This window comes from Panthera tigris, chromosome X (assembly GCF_018350195.1).
Source record: "Panthera tigris isolate Pti1 chromosome X, P.tigris_Pti1_mat1.1, whole genome shotgun sequence".
NCBI classification, from domain to species: Eukaryota; Metazoa; Chordata; class Mammalia; order Carnivora; family Felidae; genus Panthera; species Panthera tigris.
In genome coordinates, this window is record NC_056677.1 from 41,592,560 (window position 1) to 41,611,348 (window position 18,789).

At 42.3% G+C, this 18,789-nt stretch overlaps 1 non-coding gene across 1 annotated transcript; it reads right to left on the bottom strand.

Annotated features, from left to right (window-relative positions):
• Positions 1-18,501: 18,501 nt before the first annotated feature.
• Positions 18,502-18,566, bottom strand: LOC122235611. Its single transcript, XR_006213652.1, has one exon. It is a non-coding gene; the product is annotated as a small nucleolar RNA SNORD43 (small nucleolar RNA).
• Between the last annotated feature and the right edge of the window lie 223 nt (positions 18,567-18,789).

The following is an 18,789-nucleotide window of genomic DNA, read 5'->3' on the forward strand; positions in this document are numbered from 1 at the left end:
ATCGTGAGTTCGAGCCCCGTGTCGGGCTCTGTGCTGACAGCTCGGAGCCTGGAGCCTGCTTCTGCTTCTGTGTCTCCCTCTCTCTCTGCCCCTTCCCTGCTCATGCTGTCTCTCTGTCTCAAAAATAAATAAACATTAAAAAAATAAATAAAAAGAGCACCACCCGAACTTATGGGCTTTCTTGTGGGCGTGTCTTTCGGGGCTGGAGCTACGCGCGGTTGGGAGCTGGCAGCGGCGACCCCTAGCCTTTAGGAGCTCGAGCTGTGGACATACTGAGTCTCCGAAGTTTGTGGTCCGTGTAAACTTGGGCATTTTGTCCTTTTCTTATCCCTGCCTCAGTTTCTTCAATTACAACACTAAGATGAAGATGGTAGCTGTAGCTCCCTCATGACTGGTGCAGAGCGTTCTGAGCTAGGCTGTGAGCATACTAAAATGGAGTGATGGACTTTCTAGGGCGAGAAAGGGGCATCCTGATTAGGGGGAGATAGGTGCTAACAGAAGTAGTAACATCAGTTAACATTCAGACCTTAGGTGCTAGCACTGTGCTAAGTGCTTTCCTTTCTTCAATTTCTTAAAAATCTTCTAACAAGGTACGAAGTAAGTACTATCATCCCCATTTTATCAGTCCAAGGAGGGCAGTTCTTCCAGGTGCTGGGCCTCTCTCCTGAGCTCTGCCCCCTCATATGTCGCAGCCTCTTGCTTGTGAGTCCTCTGCCCTCCAGATGCTCTTAGGATGGCGGGTGCTCTCCCAAGGGGTGGACTTGTCTTGACACTACAGCAGTTCCTCCTGCGGCTGTGAAGGAGGTGTCCTGGCTGTGGGGACTGCATGAGAACAAGACCCACATGAATTACAAGGTCAACCAAACCTGGTGGTACTACCATCATACAGCAAGGCCACAATACAGACCCAATTCAGACCCACCACAGAGCACTGTGTGAACCTCCAACATTTAGATCTGTTAATTCATTTTCTGACTTCTGGACCCAGAAAATGGATGCACTGAGCACTCCCCCTAACACTGTGTCAATGATTCCATTTTCTTATTGATGCGGGGTCTTGCAACCCAACAGAAAAGAAAGAATTCTTGAGATGTTTTTTGGTGCAAAAAGGTTTTTTATTGTATAGCGCTGGGACAGGACCAGAGAGCAGAAAGAGGTACATTGTGATTGTGAGGAATGACTGATTATATACTTTTTAAGTTTGGGTACGGGGAGGGCAGAGATAACGTAAGCAGAGGGATTTGTGCATATTAAAGAAGAGTTACAGGATTCTAGAGGTCTGGCTATAGTCAAGATAAGGTTGCTTTTAGTCTCTAGCAAAGCATTAACATTAAGGCAGCTTGAGTTCCTTGAGAAATGTCACGTTCTGCACATCTCAGGTATTTATCAATGGGCTGGAACTTGTATGAAAATTGAATTTTGGCTATATTTCTCTTGCCTTTGTTCTCATCATTATCATATTTCCTATACCTAAACCTTCTATAATATCAATAGTGATTTCTACTCAATTATCTGGGATACACAAGGCAGCACTAGACTTCCCTAAAATTTATATCAGTTATGTCCTTTTCTTGACTCATTCCTTTTAGCTAAAAGCTTCAAAACACTATAAACGTCCTCTGGGTTCCTAAACCAATCCTTTGACTCCAGATTTGTATTGACGCCTAAGGCATTCCAGATCCACACAGGCCCAATAATCCAAAACTAGGAGCCTTCAATATTTATACCAATTATTATCTTCTGAAATCCATAGGCTCACCCTATGACATTCATAACCAACCTTGAGATCCCCTTCAGACCTGGGCTTTGAACTCTCAGCCCACACTGCATGCCCTGGTTGAAGAAAGTCATCCAAAGGCATGACTGCCAGTTGACCTGTGAGCTGGACCTGGGCAATAGAGTCTCCTCACTCCCTCCCCTGTTCTTGAAATATGGCTTCCACCTGCCTTTCCTACTTCCAGAAGCTGATCCAAGGACATTGCCTGAGATAGGGATGTGGTGTTGAAAACACCTGCATGGTATATATGACTGAACCTAGTTAAGGCCGCTGTATAAATTTTTAAGTTTTGGCAGGGAGGAGCAGAGATTCACTAGTCTTGCTGCTACCGAAGACATGGCCTCATATGTAAGCTCCCTTTGCTCATTAAAACTGCCACCTACCAACCTGGAGTGGGCTGCCTCTTTCTTTAGTCTCTCCCTGCCTTCTGCATTCAGGGACCAATTTCAGATTATATCCAGGAAGTTCCTGAGGAGGTTACAAACCAGTACCCCACAAAAAAGACCCTAGGATCCTTACACCTGTGCTCTATATCCTTTAGGGATGATACTAATGATGTTGCTTCCTTATTTAATTTTTAGCTCAAGCCTCCAAAGTAATATTAATGAAACTGCTGCACATATCCTCTGGAACTGCCTGAGCATCCCCGAGATCCTCCAGTTTTGTCGAGGATCACCAAATCAACTTCACAACTCCCATATATTTTTTTTAATTTAAATTTTAGTTAACATACAGTGCAATATTGGTTTCAGGAGTAGAATTCAGTGATTTGTCACTTACATACAACACCCAGTGCTCATCCCAACAAGTGCCCTGCCATCACCCATCTAGTTCATCTCCCACCCACCTCCCTCCATCAACCCTCAGTTTGTTCTCTTGTTAAGAGTCTCTTGTGGTTTGTTTCCTTCTCTTCCCCTCCCTTCCCATATGTTCATCTGTTTTGTTTCTTAAATTCCACATATGAGTGAAATCATATGGTATTTGTCTTTGACTGACTTATTTTGCTTAGCATAATAGATTCTAGCTCCGTCCACATTGGTGCAAATGTCAAGGTTTCATTCTTTTTGATCACTGAGTAATGTATGTACACATACATACAATGGAATATTACTCAGTGATACACATACACATACACCACATCTTCTTTATCCATTTGTCAGTCGATGGACATTTGGGCTCTTTCCATAATTTGGCTATTGTTGATAGTGCTACTATAAACATTGATGTTCATGTGTCCCTTTAAATCAGCACTTTTATGTTCTTTGGATAAATACTTAGTAGTGCATTTGCTGGATCATAGGGTAGTTCTACTTTTAGTTTTTTGAGGAGCCTCCATACTGTTTTCCAGAGTGGCTGCACCAGTTTGCATTCCCACCAACAGTGCAAGAAGTTTCCCCTTCCCCTCCATTCTTCACCAACACCTGTTGTTTCTTGTGTTGTTTACTTTAGCCATTCTGACAGGTATGAGGTGATATCTCATTGTGGTTTTGATTTGCATTTCCCTAATGATGAGTGATGTTGCGCATCTTTTCATGTGTCTGTTAGCCATCTGGATGTCTTATTTGGAATAGTGTCTATTCGTGTCTTCCACCGATTTCTTAACTGGGTTGTTTATTTTTTGGGTGTTTGATAAATTCTTCGTTTTTTAAAATATTGTTTTACAGTTTATTTAGAGAGAGAGAGCGAGACCGTGCACAAGAGTGGGGGAGGGCAAAGAGGGAGAAAGAGCATCCCAAGCAGTCTTCATGCTGTCAGTGCAGAACCTGACACAGGGCTTGATCTCACAAACCATGAAATCATGACCTTAGCTGAATTCACGAGTCAGATGCTTAATCAATTGAGCCACCCAGGCACCCAGATAAGTTCTTTATAGATTTTGGATACTAACCCTTTATCAGATATGTAATTTGCAAATATCTTTTCCCATGCTGTAGACTGCCTTTTAGTTTTGCTGATTGTTTCCTTCACTGTGCAGAAGCTTTTTGTCTTGATAAAGCCCCAGTAGTTCAGGTTTGCTTTTGTTTCCCTTGCCTTTGGCTACATGTCTATTAAGTTGCTCCAGCTGAGGTCAAAGAGGTTGCCGCCCGTGTTCTCCTCTAGGATTTTGATGGTTTCCTGTCTCACATTTAGGTCTTTCATCCATTTGGAATTTATTTTTTGTGTATGGTGGAAGAAATTGGTCCAGTTTCTGCTGCATGTTGCTGTCCAATTTTCCCAGCACCATTTGTTGAAGAGAAATTTTTCCATTGGATATTCTTTCCTGCTTTGTCAAAGATGAGTTGTGGGTCCATTTCTATTCTAGTCCATTGATCTATGTGTCTGTTTTTGTGTCAGTACCATTCTGTCTTGATAACTACAGCTTTGCAATATAGCTTGAAATCTGGAATCATGATGCCTCTAATTTTCTTTTTTCTTTTTCATGATTGCTTTAGCTATTTGAGGTCCTTTGTGGTTCCATAGAAATTTTAGGATGGTTTGTTCTAGCTCTGCAAAAAAAAATTTTGATGGTATTTTGATAGGGATTGCATTAAATGTGTACATTGCTTTGGGTAGTATAGACATTTTAACAATGTTTGTTCTTCTAATCCATGAGCATGGAATCCTTTTCCATTGCTTTGTGTCCTCTTCAATTTCTTTCATAGGTGTCCTATAGTTTTCAGAGTATAGATCTTTTTTAATGTTAGTTTATTTTGAGAGAGAGAGCATGCATGCAAGAGGTGGGGATGGGTATAGAGAGAGGGAGAGAGAGAGAGAGAGAGAGAGAGAGAGAGAGAGAGAGAGAGAGAGAATCTTAAGCAGGCTCCACATTCATCATGGAGCCCAACACAGGGCTCAATCTCATGATCGTGATAGCATGACTTGAGTCAAAATCAAGAGTCGGGCACCCCTCAGAGTAGATATCTTTTAACTCTTTAGTTAAGTTTATTCCTAGGTATCTTACTGTTTTGGGTGCAATTGCAAATGGGATCGATTCCTTGATTTCTCTTTCTCCTGCTTCGTTATTGGTGTATAAAAACGCAGCAGTTTTCTGCACATTGATTTTATATACTGAAACTGAATTCATGTATAAGTTCTATAACCCCCATATTAATACTAATTGTTTAGGGGCGCCTGGGTGGCTCAGTCGGTTAAGCGTCCAACTTCGGCTCAGGTCATGATCTCACCGTCCGTGAGTTCGAGCCCTGCGTTGGGCTCTGTGCTGACAGCTCAGAGCCTGGAGCCTGTTTCAGATTCTGCGTCTCCCTCTCTCTCTGCCCCTCCCCTGTTCATGCTCTGTCTCTCTCTGTCTCAAAAATAAATAAACGTTAAAAAAATTAAAAAAAAATACTAATTGTTTAATTTCTTGCCTTAATACCCTAGCTAAAACCACCAAAACTATATTATGATCTCTCTTCACCCTGTCCCCTAGGCCCTAAGACAACCCTGGGTGCCTAGATTGGCCCTAAAATTTTCTAGAATTTAACATTCTTACTGTATTTCTTTATATAAAGATCTTTAAAACAGTAGTTTTAATTTTGACCTCTTATGGTCCCTTCCAGCTACCCCTCCCCCCACCATAAATCCTAAAGCATCCCTGAATAAGGCCTGAGACCGCCAACTAGCTCTGTAACAGTAAAAAGGTGAGGGTGAGTGAAATGCTATGAGTGAGGGGGCGTGGAGGGAGAGACACGGAGGGTGGGGGAGGGAGAAGACCGCATCAGAAAGAAGAAAAAAATTGGCAGTGGGGAGACCTGGTGGAGGCTCCCCTGCAGGAGTGTGAGCCCCAGCCTGGGCACTCTAGTGGTAAGAGGAAGGTGGAAGGAGTAATCATAGAAGTCCTGTGGGAAGAAGGGGGAGGAAGGGGAGGGAGGGGTTGTGGACATAGAGGAGGGTCTGACCTGCCTCCCTCCTATGAAAGGAAGAGGACAGAAGGATAGAAGTTTTGTGAGAAGAGTGAATGGGAGGTGGGGCATGGGAGGGAGGGATGACAGGGTCGTGGAGAGGAGGCAATGGAAGGAATATTGTGAAGGAGGCACACAGAAGTCCTGGGTGAGGAACAGGTGGAAGGATGTTGTAGGGGAGGCACACAGAAGTCCTATAAGAGAAGGCAGTGGAGGAGGAGGGGAAGGACTAATAAGTAAGTAAATAAATAAATAAATGAAAATCTCATTTACTTTCATCTCTTTCATATTATTTGAAATCACTTTGTTCTTTATATAACTTTTTGAGGATGCTTAGGTAATAAGTTTTAATCACATATTTGCAATATATTCATTTAAGATGAAAAACTTTGTATGTTCCTTTAAGCTGCATCCCACAATTTTTTTTCCACAAATCTTTTAACTGAAATGAAGCATCTATTTAGGGAAGCGTACATGTTTTAAGGGTACAGCTCAATGAATTTTTAGAAAGTGAGCACAACCTCGTAACCACCACTGAGATCAAGAAATTGAACATTCCCAGTGACCCAGGAGTGGCTGTTTCACGCCTCCCCTACCCCGTGGTGTGTACTTACACTGCTTTGGAAATGTGAAGAGGCATTTTCAGTTGTCACAATACTGGGCAGGACTGAAATCATTTGTCAGGTGGCATCAGAGAGAGAAAACATCCTGCAGGGTGTGGTAGAGCTCTGCCCAACACAGAACTGTCCCACCCAAAATGCAAGCAGCTTTCCCACTGACAAACATGGGAGCAGGAAAGCTCATCCTTGGGGCACCTGGGTGGCTTAGTTGGTTAAGCATCTGACTTCGGCTCTGGCCATGATCTCGCAGTTCATGAGTTCAAGCCCCACATCTGGCTCTCTGCTGTCAGCACAGAGCCTGCTTCACATCCTGTGTCTCCCCCTCTCTGCCCCTCCTCTGCTTGCTCTCTCTCTCTCTCTCTCTCTCTTTCTCTCTGTCTCAAAAATAAATAAACATAAAAAAACTCCTTCTTGGTCCCAGTCCGTGGTCTGTTACACCCTCCATTCCAGACTCCTCATTCCCTGGTGTTTGCAGTTACCTACCAGTACCTGTGCGTTGTCCCTCCTGATGTGTCTACCTGGAAATGCCCTTTCCCAATCAGCCTTAGGGACATGATGCAACTTTCAAAACAGCTCTTCCATAGCTTTACAGCTTGTTACGTGTCCACGCTTCCTGGCTATAAGCCCCTCGAGGACAGGAAACATGAATTCTGCATTTCTGTGCCCCCAAACACTCAGGAAAATCCCAGGTACAATAACAGGAATTCAAAAAAGTTTTTTTTATATGGATACTCAGTGGTGTAGTGTTTGTTATGTTACTTTGTGGGGTGGGAGGAAGCTTTAATACAGTGGGTAATTTGCCATGAGCATCTGTTGTGCTGTTGGTCTTGCAAGTATAGCACTCATATATATAAGGGAATAAATAATAAGTGCATGGCATGATGAATTTAACAAATGAGAACATCCCTGTAACCATTATTCGTTTCAAGGAACAAAACGTTACCTGTGTCAAAGCCCGCCAGCCAAAGACCACCAGGGACACGCCTGTGGTTGAGCAAGTTGAATTTATTACTCAGTGCAGTGAAGGAGAATGCACACAGTGTGGTGTCTCAGTAAGGGGTGTTATAAAAGACTTACAGGATATGGGGGAGGATTGAAGAAGCCAGAAGCGGATCTAGAGCAGGTGCTGTCAGGAAGCAGGGGTATCTGAAATCTATATGGTGGAAGGAATGAAGAGAGACTAAAAGTAATTGGTAAAAAGTAGGAGTCGCTCATCTTGGCTGAGAAAGGGGGGGTGCTTGATCATTTTTGTGGTTTGGACAATGTTCATGTTTTTGTTTGTAGTCAGACATGATTACAGATGTTGTCTTGATCCATCACGGTCATAGAGTGACTTTGTTTTTCTTCTGTGAAATTGTTCCTGTTCAACAGGTGAACGCCAAGGCCAAACTCTGTCAGGCCAGCTCCCTGGCATCAGGGGCTGCCCCTTTCGCACCAGCATCCCAGAATTCCCCTCCTAGCTACTTCCAGGAACAGTCCCTGCAAAGGTAACCATCATCCTGACTTCTCTCAAGCTAGATTAGCTGTGTCTGTGTTTGAACTTTATCTAAATGGCATCACATGGTATGCCCTCTTTTAGGTCAGCCTTTCAGCCATCATTATCTTAGGAGATTCACCCACATTATTGCATCTACCTGTAGTTCATTTTCATTACTTTCTAGTATTCTGTTCTATAGATGTGCCACAGATCTTTTGTCCATTCTACTGCAGATTGACCTTTCTTCTTACTCGCGGTATAATTGACATAACATTATATTAGTTGCAGGTGTACAGCATAATGATGTGATCTTTGCATACATTGCAAAATGATCACAGTAAGTCTAGTTAACATCTGTTACCATACATAGTTACAAAAAATTCTTTTTCTTGTGATGACAACTTTTAAGATCTACTCTTTTAGCAACTTCCAAATATGAATTCTTTATGCACTTTGGACATTGGTCCCTTATCAAATATGTGATATGCAAATATTTTCTCCCATTCAGTAGGTTGCCTTTTCATTTTGTTAATAGTTTCCTTTGCTGTGCAAAAGATTTTAGTGTGATGTAGTTCCACTTGTTTATTTTTGCTTTTATTTTGGTAGCAGGCATGGGGGTGGCCACACTGAGTTCTGTTTGCTTGTGGGATGTTGCATACCTGTGAGATATGCTGACCTCCAGTCAATTTGGTGGTATGAAAATGGGGGCAGTTTCAAAGTTAACTGGATTCTTCCACCCTCATTTATTCCAAAAAAAAAAAGTTTTTTTGGTTGTGGCAGAGATCATTAAAGCAGAAGGTCCCCAATGGGGAAAGGCACATTTCAGGAGACAGAGTTCAGCTGCCTCTCCACACCAGGGAATTGTCCTTCCTAAGCTAAACCCCAAAGGTCCTAGGGTGTGAGAAGCCAAATTCCATCACAGATGGACTCCAAACAAAAATCAACTACTCTTTACAAACGGAAATCTAGAATTTTATTCTGTTTGTTCTAGAGAGCAATGGTTACTTGAGTCAAATGTATGGAGAAGTTATTTTATTTACATTTTTTAATGTTTATTTATTTTTGAGACAGAGAGAGACAGAGCATGAGCGGGGGAGGGGCAGAGAGAGAAGGAGACACAGAATCCAAAGCAGGCTCCAGGCTCTGAGCTGTCAGCACAGAGCCCGATGCGGGGCGCGAACTCACAGACTGTGAGATCATGACCTGAGCTGCAGTCGGACACCCAACCGGCTGAGCCACCCAGGCGCCCCTTATTTAAAGTTTTGATACCCAAAATCATGTTTCTAGTGTAATATAGGCTTGACAGAGACAGAAACCAAGGGCATACTATCAGTACCAGATACACCCTTTACAGCTAACATTAGCCATAGGTGGAGACTGGTGCAGTAGCCCTTAAAGGGGCCCAACCATGTCTATCCCACTCACATTAAAAAGCGAAAAGAAAAAGAGTAAGATTTTTTTTAGCTACACGACAAAAAGAGTAAGATTTTTTTTAGCTACACGACAGAACTATTCAAAGTACACAAGTAGTAACTTTTCATCTGTTCAGTGCCAACTTTGTCTCACACTATGTACGGACAGTGAGCTCCACATTGCCTTTCACTGAGTCAGAGTCTTACATTGCCTGCTCTCCCTCACCTACCCCTGGCATCTTGATGTGGGACAGGCCAGAGCGACAGCATTCCTGCTCTGTTCTGCTCTTCTTCACCTAGGCCAGTCTGGTTCTCAGCTAGAAAATGGAAATTTGTGTACAAGGTTACTACACCAAGGAAGAGTCACTGAAGCTTTCACTTACAAGAGACCGCCATTCTCTGTGCCAGTGTGGTTAACACAGCCAGAGGCCAGAGGGGCCCAGAAGAGCCTCTGCTCACAGTTAAGTCTTTGCTGTGCTGGACAGAGTGGCTGCAGCAAAAGTTATTGGTCCATTGGGTATAGGAGAGTAGTTAAAGTCGAAGAGGCAGGTCACCTGGGGGCAGATCCCAGTTCCTTCATCATCCAGCTGGGTGGCTCTTACCCAGACCCTGAGGCCCTCCCCAATTTCCCCTGTAAGTCAGGCCTGCTGCCAACCTCACAGAGGAGCTGTGAGGATTAAATGACAGCAAGTATGAACCTTCCGTGGCACTGTGTCTTCCCCTAGTGATTGATCATTAGACATTGGCTGTTCTTGTTCCAAGTCTTTTCAGAAGAACACGCAAGCCATTGACCAGTGTTCCAAGAAAAATGGATCTTCAGGTTTCACAGAGGAGACCAGGTAAAAAAAAAATCAATGATTTAAGGCAGAATATGATCAATGCATGACCTAGATAAAGATGAACCTAATGTCATGGAGTTCAGGTCATGTTATTTTGAGCTAATTCTTTAAAAATGGGAAGATTTAGTAGACTGACTTCAGAGAGGTGAAATTCCAGGAAGGAGGCTTCACATGGACAAGAAGAAGGAGATGTGAAAGTGTGGGATGTACTTACAGCCTGAAGCCCCATCTAAGATGATTCATGAGACTTAAGACAGGAAACCCAGGGTGGGGCCCCTTCACAGGGGTGGGAATCTTATTTGGAATACACAGGAGAGTCATTGAAGGGAGAATGTGCATATAACGATCCTAACTTGCTAGTAATCACAGAAATCGTAAGATGAGGTATGGAAAGTGGCCACAGAAATTAGGTGAAGTAACGAGAAATTTTTCAGGCCCAGGTAGGAAATTTCTTTCCTCTTCCACACATTCAGAAACCCAAATTTTAGCACACTTATGGTATGCTGGGATTATGCTAAGTGAAGAGATACGGAGTACTATAAAATGGAGTCTGCTCTGGAGGAGCTTTAAAATCTATCTGGAGGGGGCACCTGGGTGGCTCAGTCAGTTAAGCATCCAACTTCAGCTCAGGTCATGATCTCGCAGCTCGTGAGTTCGAGCCCCACATCGGGTTCTCTGCTGTCAGCGTGGAGCCCGCTTTCTGATCCTCTGTCTCCCTGTCCCTCTGCCCCTACCCTACTCACACATGCATGCTCTCTCTCTCAAAAATAAAAAATAAACGTTAAAAAATCTACCTGGAGGACACCCCCATAAATAGTGATTTTCACACAATGAGGAACCAAGAAGACAAATGTTGGGCTCTGGCTGGGAGGGTAGTGTGGCCCAAGGCTGCTAGCACTGAGATGGGGGAAGAATTAGGGTGGAAATGGAACTACTATAATGAAGATCCCTCAAAGTGCTTTGACTCAAACAGACAGAGGCTCATTTTCCCTCCCACAAGAGTCCAGGGTGATTGGTGGCCCTCTGTGGGTAGAGGGTAACAGGCCACACTGCTGTCCCCCAAAGCACTGCCCCTATCTGCTGCACGGTGAGACTTCTTGGGTCCCAGGCCACCAGGGGGAAGAGTATAGGTCCCATTGGCAGGGTGGTGACTGGAACTGGCTCCTGATACACTGGGAAACCATGTCACACAAGGTCTCTTGCAATGCAGCTTCTCAGTCCCCCAGGGGCACAGGCTGAACCCTAGTCCCTAATAGAGGATCCAGCACTTTGCTGACTGAGAAATGACTCCAAGAGTCAATGCACAACAGCATTTCAAAAGTACTATGCATCTGTCACCTGGGTGCTGCTCAAGGTGGGTTCCCAAGGAAGTGGGGGACTCGCTACAGTTGAGAAGGTGCAGAAAGGGCCCGGGGAGTGGGGATCTCAGCCACAATCTAAAGAAGTGTATTCCATTGCACGTGGACAGAAATGGTGGTGGGGCACACCGGAAGGGCTGAAGCAGAGCAGCTCCAGTGCTGGCTGGGGGTCACTCTTCCAAGAGGGTGTGAGCAGAGGTTTCCCAGACGGTGGGGACAGGGCTGGATGATCCCTCAGGGGGTAGGCCCCAAGAAGCCCACTGAGTGAAGGGAACAAAAGAGGGTGCTTCTCCACCCTCTGCAACAGAGAGAGGCTTGACAGGGACATGCAGGCCAGGTGGAAGCCTCCTGTTGGGGGCCAGCTGGACTCTTCCAGAGGAATCCTGAGCACGTCCCATCTTCCCAGCTCTCTGCCAGGCTGCCAGTGTGTTGAAGACTTTGGGCTCTGCCTCCCTTTGGAAAGGAGACAACGTGTGACAGGTGGGGTCTAGGGTCAGCATGATGGCCTTTTTGTTTGGGTGAGATGGAGGGAGGAGTTGATAAAAGGAAGTATTGAGTCATTGTCCTGTTCTGGGTGAGGATTGTTAGGGACTTGTGCTCTGTCTCACACAAAGCAAAGAGAGAGGTCTCAATATGTCATTAGGGAACAGGGAAATGCTTTGTAGTGCCCTGGATGGATTTCAGTGCAGTAGAATACATAAATATAGTTCTAAAATACTCCTCAGGGCACGTGGGTGGCTCAGTTGGTTAAGCATCCAACTTTGGTTAGGTCATGATCTCCTGTTTCATGAGTTCAGGCCCCACATCAGTCTGTCTGCTGTCAGCACAGAGCCTGCTTCAGATCCTCTGTCTTCCTCTCTCTGTCCCTCCCTTGATCTCTCTCTCACTCACTCACTCTCTCTCACTCTCTCTCGCTTTCTCTCAAAAATAAATAAACACTTGGGGTGCCTGGGTGGCTCAGTCGGTTGAGCATCCGACTTCGGCTCAGGTCATGATCTCACAGTTCATGAGTTCGAGCCCCGTGTCGAGCTCTGTGCTGACAGCTCAGAGCCTGGAGCCTGCTTTGGATTCTGTGTCTCCCTCTGTCTCTGCCTGTCTCCTGCTCATACTCTGTTTCTCTGCCTCTCAAAAATAAGTAAACATTAAAACTTTTTCAAAATAGACATTAATTATATTATACATTTGGCAGTTTCTGTCCTTTTTTATCATGACTTTGCTGTGTTGCAGTAGAAGACCACATGCTCCATCACTTCTCTTCTAGGGGAAATTTTTCTAGGGCAGACTCAGAAGTTGCCCCATGGAAGAAGGTGATGTGACTACACCAAATTCCCTCCTAGGTTAGGCTTGCCTCTAACCTTTTCATTACAGCTTCTATCTCCTCTGTTGTGGGGTCTGTACATTTTTAAAGGATTCCCCCAGTAGAGTTACATTGGGTGACAGTTTCACCCAAATATTTCTGCAGCCTTATTAATGGCCTTGGTGGGCCCAGCAAATGTTATAATACCTGTGAGCAAGTAGTTGTGGTTTGGGTGGAAAGTAGTTGTGGATTTGGGTAGAGACACACCCATGCAGAGAGTGGTTAGATTTCTCCACGGGATGGGGCCCCTGGGTGGCTTAGTGGTTAAGCATCTGACTTTGGTTCAGGTCATGATGTCACAGTCCGTGAGTTCAAGTCCTGCATCAGGTGAGCACAAGCCTCACTTCAGGTGAGCTCAAGCGCCACATGGGCGAACATGAGCCCCTGTTTGGGTGAATATGAGGCCCTCTTTGAGTGAGCCCTGCTTCTCCCTCTGCCCCTCATGAGATTATCTCTCTTTCTTTCTCTCCCTGCCCCTTCCCCTTGCTCACTTGCTCTCTTTCTCTCTCTCTCTCTCTCTCTCAAAAAAAAAAAAAAAAAAAAAAAGATTTCTCCATGGGATCATATATGAGTTTTGTGAGAATTTTCCTTGCTGTAACACCTAAGAGCTCTGCTCGTTCACTGTGGCAGCCAGTGTTACAATTGTTGCAGAGCCTCCCTCCACTCTGAGTGTAAGGTCAACTTGCCCTTGGTGTTGTGAGAGAACGTTAAAGAGGAATTCCCAAGCTGATTGAGAGAGAGAGAGAGAGAGAGAAAGTGGGAGAGGGGCAGAGAGAGAGAGGGAGGCACAGAATCTGAAGCAGGCTCCAGGCTCTGTGCTGACAGCTCAGAGGCTTGAACCCACGTGAGGCTTGAACCCACGAACTGCAAGATCATGAACTGAGCCTAAGTCAAGACACTTAACCGATTGAGCCACCCAGACGCCCCCAAAGCTATGCTATTTTTTAATTGAGGTATAATTGACATATAACGTTATATTAGTTTCAGGTGTATAACATAATGATTCAATATTGTTATATACCATGAAATGATCACCACAAAAGTCTAGCTAACATCCGTCACCATATATTGTCAAAAAATTTTTTTTCCTTGTTCTAAGGACTTAAAAAAATTTTTTTAATGTTTATTTAGTTTTGAGTGAGAGAGAGAGAGAGAGAGCACAAGCAGGGGACAGGCAGAGAGAGAGGGAGACATAGAATCCGAAGCAGGCTCCAGGCTCCGAGCTGTCAGCCCTGAGCCTGACATGGGGCTCGAACCCATAAACCGCGAGACCATAACCTGAGCCGAAATCAGATACCCAACCGACTGGGCCACCCAGGCACCCTACCTTGTGCTAAGGACTTTTAAGACTTGCTCTCTTAGAAACTTTCAAATATGCAATACAGTATTATTAGCTATAATTACCATGCTGGACGTTACATCCCCAGGACTTATTTATTTTATAACTGTAAGTTTGTACCTTTTGACTCCTTTTACCCATTCGCCCACCTCACAACCCCTGACACTGACAGCCATCAATCTGTTCTCTGTATCTATGTGCTTGGTTTTAGTTTTTGGCTTTTTTAAGATTCCACATATAAGTGAGACCATATGGTATTTGTGTTTCCCTGTTTGACTTATTTCACTTAGAATAATGCTTTGGGGGCACCCGGCCAGATCAGTCAGTAGAGCATGTGACTTTTAATCTCAGGGTCATGAGTTCAAGCCCCACATTGGGCATAGAGCTTACTAAAATAAAATAAAATAATAGGATAATGCTCTGAAGGTCCATCCATGTTGTTGCAAATGGCAAGGTTTCATTTTTTTTAATGGCTGAATAATATTTCATTATATATGCCATATTTTTTAATCCATTCATTTATCAGTAGACACTTAGATTGTTTCCATATTCTGTATTATAAATAGTGTTGTAATGCACATGGGGATGCATATATCTTTTTACATTTTTTAATGATTAAATTGCTTTTATTGTATTGTTATTTTTGTTTTAATCTTTTTTCTTTTTTGATTTCAGTGTAGTTGACCCACAGTGTTACAACTACTTTCAGGTGTACAACATAGTGATCCAACAAGTATATACATTATGCTAAGCTCATCTCAAGTGTAGCTACAATCTGTCACCACACAATGCTATTACAATACCACTGGCTATATTCCCTATGCTGTGCCCTTTATTCTTGGGATTTATTCATTCCATAACTGGAAGCTTGTATATTCCCCTCCCCTTTACCCATTTTGCCCAGCCCCCCACCCTACCCAGTTGGTAACCATCACTTTTTCCTCTGTATTTATAGATCTGATTCTGCCTTTTGTTTGTTTATTCATTTGCATATATCTTTTTGAATTCATATTTTTGTTTTCTTTGGATAAATATCCAGAAGTGAAATTCCTGGATTATATGTAGTTCTACTTTTACTTTTTTTTTGAGGAACCTCCACACTGTTTTCCACAGTAGCTGCACAAATTTACATTCCCACCAAGAGTGCACAAGTGTTATCTTTCCTCCACATCCTCACCAACACTTGTTATTTCTTATAACTGCCATTCTAACAGATGTGAGGTGATGTCTCATTGTGATTTTGATTTGAATTTCCCTGATGATTAATGATGTTGAGCATCTTTTCTGTGTCTGTTGGCCATCTGTATGTCTCCTTTGGGAAAATGTCTATTCATGTTCTCTGTCCATTTTTTAACAGGATTGTTTTTTTGATGTTGAGTTATATATGTTCTTTATATATTTTGGATACTAACCCTTTATCAGATATATCATTTGCAAACATCTTCTCCCATTCACTAGGTTGCCTTTTTTGTTTTGTCAATGGTTTGGGGTTTTGTTTTGTTTTGTTTTGCTGTGCAAAAGCTTTTTATTTTAGTGTAGTTCTAATTGTTTAATTTTGCTTTTGTTCCCTTTGCCTTAAGGGATATAGCTAGAAAAATGTTGCTACAGCCAATGTCAGAGAAATTACTGTCTATGTTACCTTCTAGGATTTTTTTATGGTTTCAAGTCTCATGTTTAGATCTTTAATCCATTTTGAATTTATTTTTGCATATGGTGTAAGAAAGTGGTCCAGTTTCATTCTTTTGCATGTTGCTGTCTAGTTTTCCCAGTGCAGCTAACATCCTACTCAGTGGTGAAAAATGGAGATATTTTCCTCTAAGATCAGAAACAGGACAAAGATGTCCACTCTCACCACTTTTATTCAACGTAGTACTGGAAGTCCTAGTCACAGCAGTCAGACAAGAAAATGATATGAGTCATTCATATTGATAAGGCAGAAATTAAACTGTCACTATTTTCAGATGACACAATACATATGCATAGAAAAACCTGAAGATTCCATCAAAACCCTACTAGAAGTAATAAATTCAGTAAAGTTTAAGGATACAAAATTAACACCCAGAAAATAATATTGTTTCTATACTCTAGCAACAAAGTAGCAGAAAGAGAAATTAAGAAAACGGTTGCATTTATTATTGTACCAAAAAGAATAAAATACCTAGGAATAAACTTAACCAAAAAGGCAAAAGTCCTGTACTTAGAAAACTATAAAACATTGATGAAAGAAATTGAAACTGACAAAAATGGAAAGATATACTTTGCTCATGTATTGGAAGAATTAATATTGTTAAAATGTCCATGCTACCCAAAGCAATCTATAGATTTGATGCAATTCGTATCAAAATACCAACAGAGGGATGCCTGGGTGGCTCAGTCAGTTAAGCATCCGACTTCGGCTCAGGTCATGATCTCCCAGTTCGTGAGTTCGAGCCCCGCGTCGGGCTCTGTGCTGACAGCTTGGAACCTGGAGCCTGCTTCGGATCCTGTGTCTCCCTCTCTCTCTGCCCCTCCCCACTTGTGCTCTGTCTCTATCAAAAATAAATAAAATATAAAAAATCAATAAAAAAACTTTAAAAAAACCCAAAAAACAAAATACCAACAGAATTTTTCACAGAGGTAGAAAAATGATACTAAAACTTCTATGGAACTACAAAATACCCAAAAGCCAAAGCAATCTTAAAAAAAAAAATGAACAAGGCTGGAGGTATCACAATCCCAGATTTCAAGATATACTACAAACCTATAGTAATCAAAACAGTATGGTGGCAGCACAAACATAGACACATAGATCAGTATAACAGAATAGAGACCCCAGAAATAAACTCACACTTACTTAACAAAGGAGGCAGGAATATACAGTATGGAAAAGAGTCTCTTTATTAGATAGCGTTTTCATTTTGTTGATGATTTCCTTTTTTTTTTTTTTTTTTTTTTTGCATTAGCTTTTAACATTATATAGTCCCACTTATTTATTTTTGCTTTTGGAGTCAGATCAGATCCAAAAAATCATCACCAAGACAGATGTCACATAGCTTCCTGTCTATGTTTTCTTCTAGGAGTTTTATGGTTTCAGGTCTTAAATTCAGCTGTTTATTCCATTTTGAGTTGTTTTTTATGCATGGTGTAATATAGTCTAATGCTTTTGCATGTTGCTGTACAGTTTCAAGAGCCTTTATTGAAGAGACTGTCCTACTAGCATGTGATGCAGTCCCTAATGGCTTTGTTCTCTGCCATGACAGTTCCTCTATTAATGATCCATTTTCGGGGTGCCTGAATGACTCAGTCAGTTAAGTGACTGACTCTTGATTTCAGCTCAGGTCATGATCTCATGCTTCATGAGATTTAACCCCACATTGGGCTCTGTGCTAAGTGTAGAGTCTGCTTGAGATTCTCTCTTCTTTTTTTATTTCTGTGGTGTTGTTTTTTATTTCTCCTCTTTAATTTGTGATTTTTAAAATTTATTTCGGTACTTTCTCTTTTCTTTTTGCTGAGTCTGGCTAGAGACTTTCTAGAGTATGGCTACTGCAGCTTTATTTTGACATTCATTATGTGATAAATGTTTCTCCATCCCCTCACTTTCAATCTGCAGGTGTCTTTAGGTCTAAAAGGAGTCTCTTGAAGGCAACATATAGATGGGTCTTTTTTTCAACCATTCTGACACCCTATGTCTTTTGATTGGAGCATTTAGTCCGTTTACATTCAGAGTAATTATTGATAGATATGTATATTGTGCCATATTTTTACTTGTTTATGGACATTTCTCTGATCCTTTCTTGTCTTTATCACTTTTGTTCTCTCCTTTGTGCTCAAATTGTTCTCTTTTATATTTCTTACAGGCCTGGCTTAGTGGTCATGAACTCCTTTAGTTTTTGTTTATCTGGGAAACTCTTTATCTCTCCTTCTATTCTGAATGCAGCCTTGCCAAAAACAGTATCCTTGGCTGCAGATTTTTCCCACTCAGCACTTTGAATATATCATGCCACTCCCTTCTGGCTTGCCAAGTTTTTTTTGTGTTGTTTTTTGATAAATCTGCAGCTAGCCTTATGGGTCTTCCCTTGTAAGTTAAGAACTTATTATTATTATTAGTTTTTTTTACCATGAATGCTTTTATTTAATCATTTTTGTTTACAACTGAAACTCTGGGAACTCAAAGTTAACATCCTTGCCCATGAGCTTCTTATAGATGCCAGAGAAAGTTTCAACCTTGTATTCCACATTGTTCTGCTGTGCTTTATCCCAATGTATCTTTATGAGCTGGCTGCCATCCAGTTTCACATGGATTCTCTTGCCTACAAACTCGCTTGAGAAAAGTAAGTCCTCCAGGATCACATCGTGCACGGCTATCAATGTGCGGCTCCTGGGATGCTTTTGCTTATTTTTTGTACAGCTTTTTCGAGTTGACTTAGAATTCTCCTCTGAGCAATAAAGACAACATGCTTCCCACTGAACTTACATGACAATCAGCACAGAGTCTCTATCTGCCCATCAATAAATTCATCATCTGTGTAAAATTTTATTTTTAAGTAATCTATACACCCAACCTGGGGCTTGAACCCACAACCCCAAGATCAAGACTTGCATATTCTACTACTGAGCCAGTCAGGCACCCCTAGCTAGGACTTGTTTTGTCCTGCTGCTTTTTAATTTAATTATAATATGTCTTGGTGTTGGCCTACTTTTGTTGATTTAGATGAGAGATCTCTGTGCCTCTTGGATCTGGATGTCTTTT